This window comes from Sapajus apella, unplaced genomic scaffold (assembly GCF_009761245.1).
Source record: "Sapajus apella isolate SASKATOON/1434 unplaced genomic scaffold, GSC_monkey_1.0 scaffold30, whole genome shotgun sequence".
In the NCBI taxonomy this organism is placed as follows: Eukaryota; Metazoa; Chordata; class Mammalia; order Primates; family Cebidae; genus Sapajus; species Sapajus apella.
Window position 1 is genome coordinate 15,692,871 of NW_022436970.1, and position 13,058 is coordinate 15,705,928.

A 13,058-nucleotide genomic window follows, 5' to 3' on the forward strand; every position below is an offset into this window, starting at 1 on the left:
GTTCAAGCAATTCTTCTGCCTCAGCCTCCTGAGTAGGGGGGACAACAGGCACGTGCCTCCACGCCCAACTAATTTTTGAATTTTTAGTAGAAACAGGGTTTCACCATATTAACCAGGCTAGTCTCGAACTCCTGACCTCACGATCCACCCGCCTCTGCTTCCCAAAGTGCTGGAATTACAGGTGTGAGCCACCACATCCAGCCATACTTTTGAGTTTTTCTTAAAGAAGGAACATATCCTTCCCTTTTTAAGGAAAAATCTCCTTTGTATGTCTCTCTGATGATTCTCCTGTCTCTGACTCCAAGGATAACAACCTTAAAGTATGTATGTGTGTATCTTCCCAATTCAAGTTTATATACTTTTTCTTTTTTTAGACAGAGTCTCACTCTGTCACCCCAGGCTGGAATGCAGTGGCTCTATCTGGGCTCACCGCAACCTCCGCCTCCCGGGTTCAGGTGACTCTCCTGCCTCGGCGTCCCTAGTGGTTGGGATTACAGGTACCTGCCACCACACCCAGCTAATTCTGTATTTTTAGTAGAGATGGGGTTTCACCATGTTAGCCAGGCTGGTCTCAAACACCTGACCCCAGGTGATCCACCTGCCTCAGCCTCCCAAAGTGCTGGGATTACAGGCATGAACCACCGTTCTCTGCCTTATACTTTTTCTATGTATACATGTACCCACAAAAAATGTATATTATTAGTTTGAATGCTTCAAACCTGACATATATGGTTTCATTTTGTATGTGTCCTTCTAGAACTAGTTTTTTGTTTCACTAACATCCTTAATATATATCCATGTTGATACATATAATTTAATTTACTCATTTTTTTGTTTAAATGGAAGTCATTTGATTTATCCCATTATGCAGACATCTACATTGTCCTCAGTGTTGTTTTGAGGTTTTCACTACTACAAACAGTGCTTCATTGAACAGTTCTTGTTTTCTTTTTCTTTTTCTTTCTTTTTTTGAGACAGAGTCTTGCTCTGTCACCCAGGCTAGAGTGTAGTGGCTCGATCTTGGCTCACTGCAATCTCTGCCTCACGGGTTCAAGCGATTCTCCTGTCTCAGGCTCTTGAGTAGCTGGGACTACAGGCACGTGCCACCACGCTCAGCTAATTTTTTGTATTTTTAGTAGACATGGGTTTCACCATGTTGGTCAGGCTGGTCTCACACTCCTGACCTTGTGATCCACCCGCCTTGGCCTCCCAAAGCGCTGGGATTATAGGCATGAGCCACCACGCCTGGTTCCTCTTGCCAGTTTCTGGTGTTGACAGCAATTCTTGGTGTTCCTTGACTTGCAGATGCATCAATCCAGTCTCTGCCTCCACAGGGTTCTCTCTATATGTCTTTACCTGCTATCCCCTCCTTGTGTGTGTCTCTGTGTCATGTCCTCTTATAAAGACGCCAGTCACATTGGAGTAAGGGCCCCCTCTAGCCTAGCAGGACTTCATTTCAACTTAACAGTGGCAGAGACCCCACTTCCAACAAAGTCGCATTCTAAGGTTCTGGAAAGGACACGACTCTTTGGGGGACATTATGTAACCCCGTACAAGTACCATGCAAGGGAAATTTGAGTGAGTGGAGTACAGCACCTGAACCAGCAAGACAGGAAGCCAGGAGCAGCAGAAGGGCAATGGAAGGGCGAGAAGCAAGTGAGGGTGGCAGAGTTTCCTTGCTTTGCAGCTCTTCACAGGGGCCCAGAGAGTGCTTTTAGTACTGAGGATGTACAGTCACGCACCGATTAATGTTTTGGTCAACTGCATACATGATTGTGATCCCATTATAAGATCATAATGCTGTATCTTTACTGAACCTTTTCTACATTTAGATACACAAATACCATTGGGTTACAATTGCCTTACAGAATTCAGTACAGTAACGTGCGGTACAGGTTTGTAGCCTAGAAGCAATAGGCTACACCCTGTTATTCTAGGTGGATAGTAGGCTCCATCTAGGTTTGTGTAAGTACAGTCTATCATGTTAGCAGAAGGACGGAATCACCTAGTAACACTTTTCTCAGAACATGTCACTGTCGTTAAGTGAGGTCTGACTGCACTTGAAACACCAGGACCAGAATGGAAGGCTGCACACTGTAACCCATCCTGCTTCCACCCAGTTTTTTCAAGTCCGGACTTTCCTTTTTACCCTTTCAGAAGAAGGGAAGAGGCTTAATATTGTAAATCAAACAAGACTTGAAATTGGGCAATGTCAGTTCAAGTCATGATTTGACTTTTAACTTTGTCACTTTGGGCAAAGTATTTGAGCTCCGTCTGTTTCCTCCTCCTTACAATGAGGATGTTGGACGGTTTTCCTGTCTGTAAAAGGGGATGTTGAGGATGCTCAGCGAGGGTGCTTCTGCTTCTATAAGCTATTGCTCTAGGAGGAAGCAGTGGAACTATGCATCCTGTCCCTGGTCAGGGGCTAGACTTTCAATATGACTGGTGGCTATCCCCATGTTTTACCAAGTATATCAGACAGCATTTGTAATTGTAAACAATAGAAATCGATTATCTTGAGCAAAACAGGGATTTGTTAGAAGGTATTAGGGACTGGTACCTGATCAATTTGGTGCAGGTACCTTCTTACTGTAGATGTGATCTTGTCTCTTCCAGGAGCCCTCCATGATTGTATCACTTGCACAACAGTAAGCATCTGGACAAGAGTTTTTTCGTTCTGCCCTTCCTTTTCCCCTTCCCCTTCCCCTTCCCCTTCCTTCTTTCCCATCCTCCCTCCCTCCGTTCTTTTCTCTCTCCCTTTCACTCTTTCATTTTGAGCGAGTTTCACACTGTTGCTCGGACTGGAATGCAGTGGCACGATAGTGGCTCGCTGCAATCTTTGCCTCCTGGGCTGAAGCAATTCTCCAGTCTCAGCCTCCTAAACAACTGGAACTACAGGCATGTACCATCATGCCCAGCTAATTGTTGTATTTTTAGTAAAGACAGGGTTTTGTCACGTTGCCCACGTGAGTCTCAAACTCCTGGGCTCAAGCAATCCATCGGCTTTGGCCTCCCAAAGTACTGGGATTATGGGTGTGAGCCACTGCGCCCAGCCTGATTCTTTTTGTAAGACAGAGTCTCGCTCTGTTGCCCAGACTGGAGTGTGGTGACATGTTCATAGCTCACTGCAACCTGGAACTCCTGGGCTTAACAGATCCCCCCGCCTCCATGCCACCACGCCCTGCTAATACATTAATTTTTTGTAGAGACAACATCTGGACATGGTGCTCAGGCTGGTCTCGAATCCCTGACCTCAAGTGAACCTCCCACCTTGGCATCCCGAAGTGCTGGGATTACAGGTGTGAGCCTCCCTATCTGGCCTGGGGAAGAGTTTAAGTAGGTGAGTTATGGGAATATATCTTAGCTGTGCTGGGTATTGGTAGGGCAAAGATAAGATTTCTTCCAAAAAGAGAGCGAGTGCTGATGGGAAAAAGGGTTCAAGACAGCCAAGAAGATAACACGTTTATGGCCAAAAAGTGTCTGAAATTCAGCCAAGCATGGCGATTTTAATAGTATATCTAGGCTAATATCTCTACACTGAAGTTGTTGCTATATTATTAATATTGTAATCACTATTTAGTGGTAAAGGATTTATATTCTGGAATCGCAGAGGCCTAAGCCTAAATTCCAGCTCTGCCCTGTTGTAGCTGTGACTTGGGGAGAGTGAATTTCTGCCCTCACACTGTACAACTCAGTTTCCTCATCTGTAAGGTAGGGATGATGTTAATACTGACCTTACTGGATTGATATGAAAATTAAAGGACATAATATATTCAAAAGAACTGAAGGCAAGGCTTGACTCATTAGGCCCCTAGTGGTTTTTGTGCATTATTTCATGAAATCTTACAACTATTTGGCGTAATTTGTATCAAGCCCCTTCACTCCCCCTTTACAAAAGTAGAAACTGAGGTTACAACTGAGAAACTTGTTTGAGGTCACACAGCTGTCTGACCTGTCAAAGCTGTGCCTCTGGTCCAGCTCTGCCAGACTCAGAATCCCCGGGTCTTAACCATACATTCAAGTGTCTCCTGGAAGAGTCAACTCTTCCCCACCCTTCACAGCCCCATTGCTATGAAAAAGGCTCATTAACCTCCTGCTGCACAGCTCCTGCTGGTTGTCTGTTTTAGAAAAATAAGGAGACACTGGCATCCCAAGGCAGTAAGATTGAAAAGTTTGCTTCTTTTCTTTTTGAGACGGAGTCTTGCTCTGTCACCCAGGCTGGAGTGCAATGGCACTATCTCTGCTCACTGCAACCTCCATTTCCTGGGTTCAAGCAATTCTCCTAACTCAGCCTCCCAAGTAGCTGGGATTACAGGCACCTGCCACCACAACCGGCTAATTTTTGTATTTTTAGTAGAGATGGGGGTTTCACTGTGTTGGCCAGGCTAGTCTCGAACTCCTGACTTCATGATCCACCTGCCTTGGACTCCTAAAGTGCTGGGATTACAGGCGCAAGTCACCGATAATTACCGTTTGTTGTGTTTCCCACTAACCTCTGCCAATTCTGTTTCAACCTCCATTCTCCAATCATTGTAATTAGGTATTTCAGAATTGTGTTGCATTTCAATCACAGTAACAATAATGGTAGCATTTTATTAATAAATCAAGTAAAAACTGAAAATGACAATGATAGTGTATGACACACAACAAATGACATCAACTTTGCATCACCTAAAGTTCCAACTTTTCTGTTATGAATCTGGATTTCTTGTGGAGTATTGTATATTGAACATAGGAAATAAGATTACTGTACGTGAACATTTTGTAACTAACAACTTTCTCGAGATATAATTCAGGTAAAAACTCACACCTGAACAACTATTTTTTTCTAGCCTTTTTTTTCTCTGTACTTTCAGTTTTCTTTTTAAACGGTCCATACTATTCAAGAAACAACTTTTAAAGTCCACAATAATTCTTTAAGTTAGATTTTAATGATACTTATCTGCCCCCAAGCTCTATTGAATAATAATGACATTCATTTTTAATCACTTTTCATCATGAGAGAAACACAAATTTTCCTATTGATTTCCTATGGACAAAAATCAAGTTTTCGTGGTACTTTTACATTAGTAGCATGTTCAGCCAGTTTCCAAAGACATTAGTCAAGTCCCCAACATGCAATTTGCATATCACACTACCTTGGAATTCGGCGGCACAAACATCAGTGAACTATTACTTGTACAAAACCTCTCTGAAAACAACTAAAAGGAAAAGTAGATGGCTCGAAACAAGGAATGTTTGGTTTTTTTAAGAGCAATTTTTCACGATTCAGTCGAGAAGGTGTGGGGAGAGCCTCCCCACTTGTGGCTCTGCACGGCGTGCGCGCGCGGCAGTCCTGGGGTCTCCTCCCCGCGGGGACAAGGCCGGGGTCCCTGCGCGAGCCCAGCGGACCTGACCAGTGTGGGGGTCCCGCTGCCGGTCGCAGGGGCACGGGGACCGCGTCCGCCAAATTCACGGGGCCTGTGGGCGGGGGGGTGAGGAGACTTTCCTTTCCACGTTAGCCAGGGCCACCCCAGCCGGAGGGAAGTCACCTGGGACCCTCGGGGCTGGAGGAGCAGCGGCCTGCAGCCACCGGCGGAGGGGAGCAAGAGGACGCGGGGGTGGGAAGATCCGGGCTCCGCGCCCCGCCCGCCCCACGACCCTGGCCCGGCGCTCCTCCCCTCGGAACCCCCCACCCAGTGCCCGGCCCCCGCCCCGCCCCGCCCCGCGCGGCCCCCAGTCCTAGCCCCGCGCTCCCCGACGCCCCGCCTGCGCCGCGGGCCCGCGTAGTGGGCGCGGGGCGGCCCGCTGGGCTCCTCCGCACCCGCTCCCCGCTCGGGCCGAGGCGCCGCGGCCGCGCGCCCCTCCTGGAGGAGGAGGAGGAAGGAGGCGGGAGGAGGAGTTGCCGAGAAGAGAAGGCGAGCGCGGCAGTCGCGCCGGCGCTGGGCGAGGAAGCCGAGCCGGGCCGCCTCCGGGTGAGCGTTCGGGGAGCCCGGGCGGGAGGCTGGGACCGGGCTTCGCTGTCCGCCTCCGGCTCGTCCGCAGCCCCGGGCACTGGCCGCCGGGCTGGTTTCCGCCTCGGGGCTCAGGGGGCGGATCCGGCGCGGGCCGGGCCGGGGAGGCCGCCGGGCGCGGGGCTGCAGCAGCGGGTCTGGGTCAGCGCGAGGGCCTGCGCCGCCTCGGCGGGTGCGCGGGTGGGGGTCGGGGCCGGGGAGCCGGGGCCGGGAGCGGGGACGCGGGAACCGGGAAGCCGGGGCCGGGGCGCGGCGGCCCCTGAAGGGCTGAGGCCTGCGCGGCCGCGGGCGGCTCTTCCCGACCTCTCGGCCTCTTCGGCCGCGGCGCGCCGGCCCGGGCCGCCGCCTTTGTTGCCCGCAGCTCGCCGGGGAGAGGCCGGGGCTTGGCGAGGCCTGGGCGGCGGCGCGGGGCCTGCGCGGCTCAGTGCCCCGGCCGGGTCCCTGCTCCGACCTCCGCGGGCTGGGGGTCGGGGCGCGGCGAGGCCGCAGGCGTTAGGGCGGGCCCGGGGCGCGGTGCTGGGACTCGGGGACGCCCCCGCCCCACCGCGAGGTCGCGCGGGCGCTGGCGGAGGGGCAGGCCGGGGCTGCTCTACCGCCGAAGGTGCCGCCGGCCGGCCGCGCACTCACCCGGGTGTGGGGAAGGGACGATTGTGGAATTTAAAGCGCTCCTGGGACCGACGCGGGCCTGAATTTTCCGTTTGCTTCTGGAGTTGGCAACTTCAGGTACACCCTTGTGGCTCACGGAGCAGAATTATGGAAGTTTCTTAGAGGCAGATCCTGGCACAAAACTTGGGATGTGTGGTTGGAATGTGAAATTGGGGTTCCCATCCCCAGTGTTTGGAATGGAGGGCCAGGTGGGAATATGTGGCAGAACTCAGTCTTCTGGTAGCAAAATAAATAATGTTGAATTCATTTCAACAAATGTTTCTGCAACATCTGCCCGGTTAAGGCAACACGCACTGTGCATGAGGACAGAGAACACACTAATGATAGAAATAACGTGAATTACACATGCTGAAAGTCTCCCAGAGACGTTTTAAATTTATTGTGTTCCTTGGGGTAAAGATATATTAGTAATCAGACAAAGGTAAATGGTCTACTTCCAGTTAAAACATCTGACGTCTTCTCAACCACAGAAGGTAGCAGTTTATCTTGACTTTTTTTTTTTTTTTAACCACAGCATTAAATCCATTTAGCTTACTTGAATGAATGAATCTTAGTGGAATAGTTAATGCTGTGGACAGTCAGACTTACTTAAAAACAGGAATGGCATTGCTCACCAGCTTTCACAAAACCCGGAAAAAAGTCTGTAATGCTTTCCCGTGGGCTAATTTCTCCTCCTACTCCTAGTGGGTTTTGTGCACGCGTGGATATGGTAAGGTCTAGGATCCATTCCGTTGTAAACTACATAGGTGGCCTTAACCCTTTGGTTCCAACACCGTCCCTAAGCCTGCCTTGGTGCTTTGGAGGAAACTGGTTTGTGGACAGTGGACTGGATTCCTAGAAGAGCTTCTACCTGGAGTGTGGCCAGGGCTTTCCCCATGTGCCTGGGTAAGGATCAGCCAGGTATTCACCTGAATCTATACTTTTTTAGAATTCCATTCAGCGTCTCTTTTGGAACACTTTCTCTTATCTTTATCATTTATCTTTTAAATTACCCTCTAAATTGGTAGTCTTACTCCTTGCTCATTTCTCCTTCCTCCTCCCACCAAAGAGCACACCCTAGGGCATCCCCTGACCTCCTGTCTTGGCAGGAGGGCCCCTCTCCACCAGAGAAGGGATTTGAGTGCCATTGACTGGGCGTTGGCTGGAAAATGGTGCTGTACTGGCTGAGTTTCTAGTCATTTTGCATTCCAGTGTTTTTCTTCATTCTTGTATTAGAACTGGAAAAGGTATTCTTTTTAATGCCCTCCCACCTTTTTTTTGGGAAACAGAAAGCAAGTATTTTCTTTTTTGTTTTTCCTCTGTCACCCAGAGTGAAGTACAGTGGTGCAGTCATGGCTCACTGCAGCCTTGAACTCCTGGGCTCAAGTGATCCACCTCCCTCAGCCTCCTGAGTAACTGGGACTGTAGGCATATGCCACGAATTGATTGTTTTTTGTAGAAGTGGGGTCTTGTTTTGTTGCCGAGGCTGGTTTCAAACTGCAGGCCTCAAGATCCTCTCACCTCAGCCTCCCAAAAGCCCTGGGATTTCAGGCATGAACCACCTTGCTAGTTTTCTCCATTGTGGCCAGTTTTCAGGAAACTTTTGGGTTGTTGATCATGTCTTTTATTTTGCGTATAGAGGTGTGATCTTATTTAAAAGTCCAAACATATAGCTGGTCCCCAATTTTGGATTTTTTGACTTTTTGGTGGAGCAGAAATGATACACATTCAGTATGCACCTCGACTTGTATCCATATAAACCCACTGAGTTTTGACTTTTAAGGTATTTTCAGTTTATCATGGGCTTACTGGGATGAGCGTCTGCCGTTTGCAAATCTGTGGCGATAATTGTTATTCTCTTAAAAATATGCACTCATGAGAAAGGATTTACATACATAAATGCATATGCATTTGGAAGTATTAGGTCAGATGCCTCATTTATAATCCAGTATAGCTGATGGATGTGTATACATTCTGTTTTAATGCTTAATAAAGTTAGATAAAGAAATGAACTAAAAAGATCTCTTTTTGCTGTTTTCTGTTTATTTCATCCTTTGTAGGAAGTTAGGATTGTCTATTTCAGTCCCCTGCCCTCATCCCTGACCTCTTCCAGTTCTGGAAATTATATTTACATCTGTGGTGCCGAAGTGCTTTTGTAAAATTACTCGTTTTACAAGGGAGAAATTCCTAATACTGGTGTATGTCATAAAAAGGAGAAACTTTCTTATATGGCCAGATTGATAGAAATAATTGTTCAGATATTAAAAGAGCAACAACGTAAGAGATGTTTAGTGTTGTTTTAAAGTGAAATTATCATTAATGTTTTTATGGATAATTTATTACACTGTTCGGCATGTTGGTTTAGCTAATAAGTCGTGATGGCTTTAGGCCTGAGGACACCATTACTTATACTGATTTCAGGTCTTTACTGACCCATACAAACAATAAATTTTACTTAGTTGGGGCAGTTGTTTTTAGGTGGCTGTTGGTCTTGATGTTTCAAGAACAGACATATTTAGATAAAGTCATGTGAGATTTCACTTCCCACCTAGCACACTCTGGATGTGTTGGAGCATCCATTTACCATCCCTGTGAACTTGAACACGTTCTGTATGCCCTCTGAGTCTTATTCCTCATGTGGGGATAATAATTTATCTCACAAAGTTACAATGAATTTGTATTTATGGTAAAATCTAAACTTTTTTTTTTTTTGAAATGGGGTTCTTGCTCTGTTGCCAGGCTGGAGTGCAGTGGCGTGACCAGAAATCACTGCAGCCTCGTCCTCCCAGGCGCAAACAATCCTCTCACCTCAGCTTCCCTCCACTAGTAGCTGGGGCCACAAGCGCATGCCACCAGGCCCAGCTGATTTTTTTGTTTTTTGTAGAGCTGGAGTCTCCTTATGTTGCCCAGGTTGGTCTTGAAATCATGGGCTCAAGTGATCCTCCCACCTTTGCCTCCCAAAGTGTTGAGATTGCAGGCATGGGTTCCTGTGCCCAGCCAAAAATCCAAACTCTTTACCATCAACTGTAACATTTCTGCCTAGTTCTGAAATGTGTTTTCATCTCTCCCTAGTTCTCATCTTGAACAATCTTCCCTGCCTTACCAGGGTTCTGCCCTAGCCTTTCTGTTCCTCAACAATCTGAGCTGCTTCCTGCACCCCCACTTTTGACACAGTAGTTCTATTTGACTGCAATGTCCTTCGGTGGGTTCTGTGGTTGGTTAATTCTCAGATCTTAATGCCAGTGTCACCACCCAGAGACTTCATGGACTACCTTATGGTTCCTTTAGTAATCCCAAGTCATTAACTTGTATGGTTCCTTCATAACCTCTATTATTTTCTGTAATTATTTTGTTTACTTGTTTCTGCTGTTTCCCGCTCCCCCCCCCCCAAAATAAGTTCTGTGAGGGCACAATGCCAACGGTGGTCCTTCTTTTCTGTGTCCCTGACACATCCCAGGGGCCTGGCCACTGAGTAGGAGGGGTGTGGCTATACAGAAAATACTTGGAGTGTTCATGTTGTCATCTCTACCTTAAAGGCAACGACATGCTGTCTGCGTGTTAGAAAGTTGTTGGTGTTTCGTGGTGTTTGTCCTTTTTTGAACTGGTCTGCTTGCTTAGCTGAGTAAATCATAGCACTAATAAAACCAAAGTCCTTATAATTACATGGCCCCAACAGCCCCACAGAGAGAGGACTGTCACTGCCTGTAGAGCCATAATGTGTGTCTGAGTGACTCCAGGACCAGATTGACTTGCAGTGTAGATGCCCAGATCTCCTCCTTCTGGAAGTATAGTCATGTGTAGTGTGTAGAAAGTCACCATCCCAAAACACATTTCCCTTGGTCATGTGGCTTAGTAAAGTGAAATCTCACTTATCTGAAACCTCCCGGTATCCTCAGATTTCTGGTGTAGAATTAAAGCCAGAAGGAAAAACTTCTTGGAAATTAGAAAAGCCAGAGACTAGGCTGGGCGCGGTGGCTCACGCCTGTAATCCCAACATTTTGGAAGCCCAAGGCAGGCGGATTACCTGAGGTCAGGAGATCGAGACCAGCTTGACCAATATGATGAAACCCCACCTGTACTGAAAATAAAAAAATTAGCTGGGAGTGGTAGCATGTGCTTGTAGTCCCAGCTACTTGGGAGGCTGAGACAGGAGAATTGCTTGAACTGAGGAGGTAGAGGTTGCAGTGAGCCGAGATCACACAGCACCCCAGGCTGGGTGACAGAGCACCCCAGGCTGGGTGACAGAGCGAGACTCTGTCTCAAAAAAAAAAAAAAAAAAAAAAGAAAGAAAAGTCAGAGACTTAGAAGCCCTTGATGGTAACTGAGGAAGGCAGTCTCTCAAGGGGATGCAGATCTAGGTTTGAATTTCAGCACTTTAATTTTATGGAGTAGATTTAAAAAAAATTTTTTTTAAGTTTTTGTTGCTTTACATATAAAGTAATAATGCTGTTTCTCTCGGAGCTGGTGTGAAAATAGAATGATCATGCATGTGAGTGCATTAATTCAGTGCCTGAAATATAACAAGTGCTAATACTTTCTAGTATTCTGCTCCTTAATCTGACTGCTTTTGACTAGTCAGATTAATTTTAAAATAATACTAATAATTCCTACTTATTACTATTAATTTAAAACATTATATTATTACTATTAATTTAAAATATCTGACGAGTCAAAAGTAGTATTCTCTGATTAATCAGCCACATCTTTGTTAGACATGAGTGCTTTTGTTAAGGAAGCCTAATGTGGGAAAAGGGTTTGAGACCAAAGGAGCAAGAGAAATGGGAATGAAAGCAGTAAGCTAGAGGGCGTCTTCAGAAGTATTATTAGTGCAAGCTGCTAGAATGGTAAGGATGACAGGTGGCTGCAGTGTTAGCAGCAGTGGCCTGACTTGGCTGTGGGGTCATTGCAGTTCATTGATGGGAGACCGAGCCTTCTGCTCTGATTACGTTTGTTCTGATACTGTTTTATCACTCCTAACAGCAACACACTAAAATAGTTTCTTAAAATTGTTAAAAGGGCATCCCATTTGGAGATTGGGGAGTGATGATGATCTTATTTTCTGTAGTATCGGACTCTCAAGTATAGAGAAAAAGAAGGAAGACAAGCTATATCTGAAGCCCTGGGAGGCAGGCAGTGATCTGAACATCAGTAAGTCCTAATGGTGTCATTAATGCCTCCCTGAAATATTCCAACAGATACATTGGTCATCTGGAGAGGCATCCATTTATATATAGCAGTTTGTGACAGTCTGAGATTATACTTAATATACACACTTGTGCTTAAAATACCGTTTTGAAGACAAGAATGTATGGCTCCTATTAGATAAGATTTCCATCAAAAACAGTTTCAATAGTTCAGTGTTAATCTTTAGAATTACCTAGACAAGGTCTTTTTACTTAGCACTCTGGGTAGCCGATTATTTGATGCTGTTTATGGTTGCACTTAAAGTGATTTTTGTAGTATAAGTTATTCTGACCATATCAATAATATGCTAGATGGTTGAAGCAGTTGGGTTAGCAGGTTTTTAAAGTTAGACGAATTCTTACTGGTAGATTTTTACTGTGTATGTTGTTTGTCTAAAGTTTGTTTTGATAATGGTGTTTGTTTTTAAAGCTTAAATTTGGTTTTAAGTAACATATTACCATCAGACAATAGTCATTTTTGCTTGTTGACGTTGCTTTTAAAGTTAAAAAAAAAAAAGGTGACATATTTAAGAAACAGCATTATTGCCAAATACCATAGACTGGCAGAAAATGTAAGCAAGTATCAATGCAGAGAATTGTAGTGGGATTTTAGTGATTTTATACATTTGCAGCGGAATTACTGCATTTAGAGCTAGAAGAAACTCCTCTGATTATAGATTATCTTCATCCTTGCACAGATGAGGAAATTGGGTCTAAGCAGGGTATGTCATCTGCCCAGAGTCACACATCACATTAGTAGTAGATTTCAGAATGGAGTCTGGTGTATGCACCCCTTCTTGTTGTTGATGCTGAAGGTTTTAATTTAATCCTTGGAGCTGGGGAATTGGGATTTGTCTTCATGGAGGATGTTACAGTTGAGCTGGCTGAGACCTTGCATGTCAGAAAATGTCTGTGTTCTACGTATTTGGTGTACACCCCGCTGTGGATAAAATTCCAGGTTAATATTTTAGTTCAGATAGAATAAGTTATCTGGCAGTGACAGATTAACTCGGAAATCTCAGTGCATGAGTAGAGGTCTGTGTCTTGCTTTCACGAAGCCTGCGGCTCCCTTGGCCTCTTCCTTTGGGTCCAGTCTGCTTTCACCTGCAGTTCCTGTCTGTTGCCCCCATGGCAGAGGTGGGTGTTCCTGCAGGTTGCACGCTGGTGACCAGAACCAGGCCTGGTCCCTGCAAGGATGTCAGACACGTGCAAGGGCACAAGGAGAGTCACTGAACTG

The 13,058-nt window shown here is 46.2% G+C and overlaps 1 protein-coding gene across 3 annotated transcripts in view; it reads left to right on the forward strand.

The window, feature by feature from the left end:
• Positions 1–5,765: 5,765 nt before the first annotated feature.
• The window catches only part of SOCS6 (suppressor of cytokine signaling 6), a 39,698-nt gene continuing 32,405 nt past the window's right edge, over positions 5,766–13,058 (forward strand). For 2 of the 3 annotated variants that reach the window (XM_032293727.1, XM_032293729.1), the window contains exon 1: positions 5,766–5,954. The gene's annotated coding sequence lies outside the window, so the exon portion shown is untranslated. Of the gene's footprint in view, positions 5,955–6,563; positions 6,717–13,058 lie in introns of those variants that run through there. The other variant, XM_032293728.1, reaches the window with a different exon arrangement.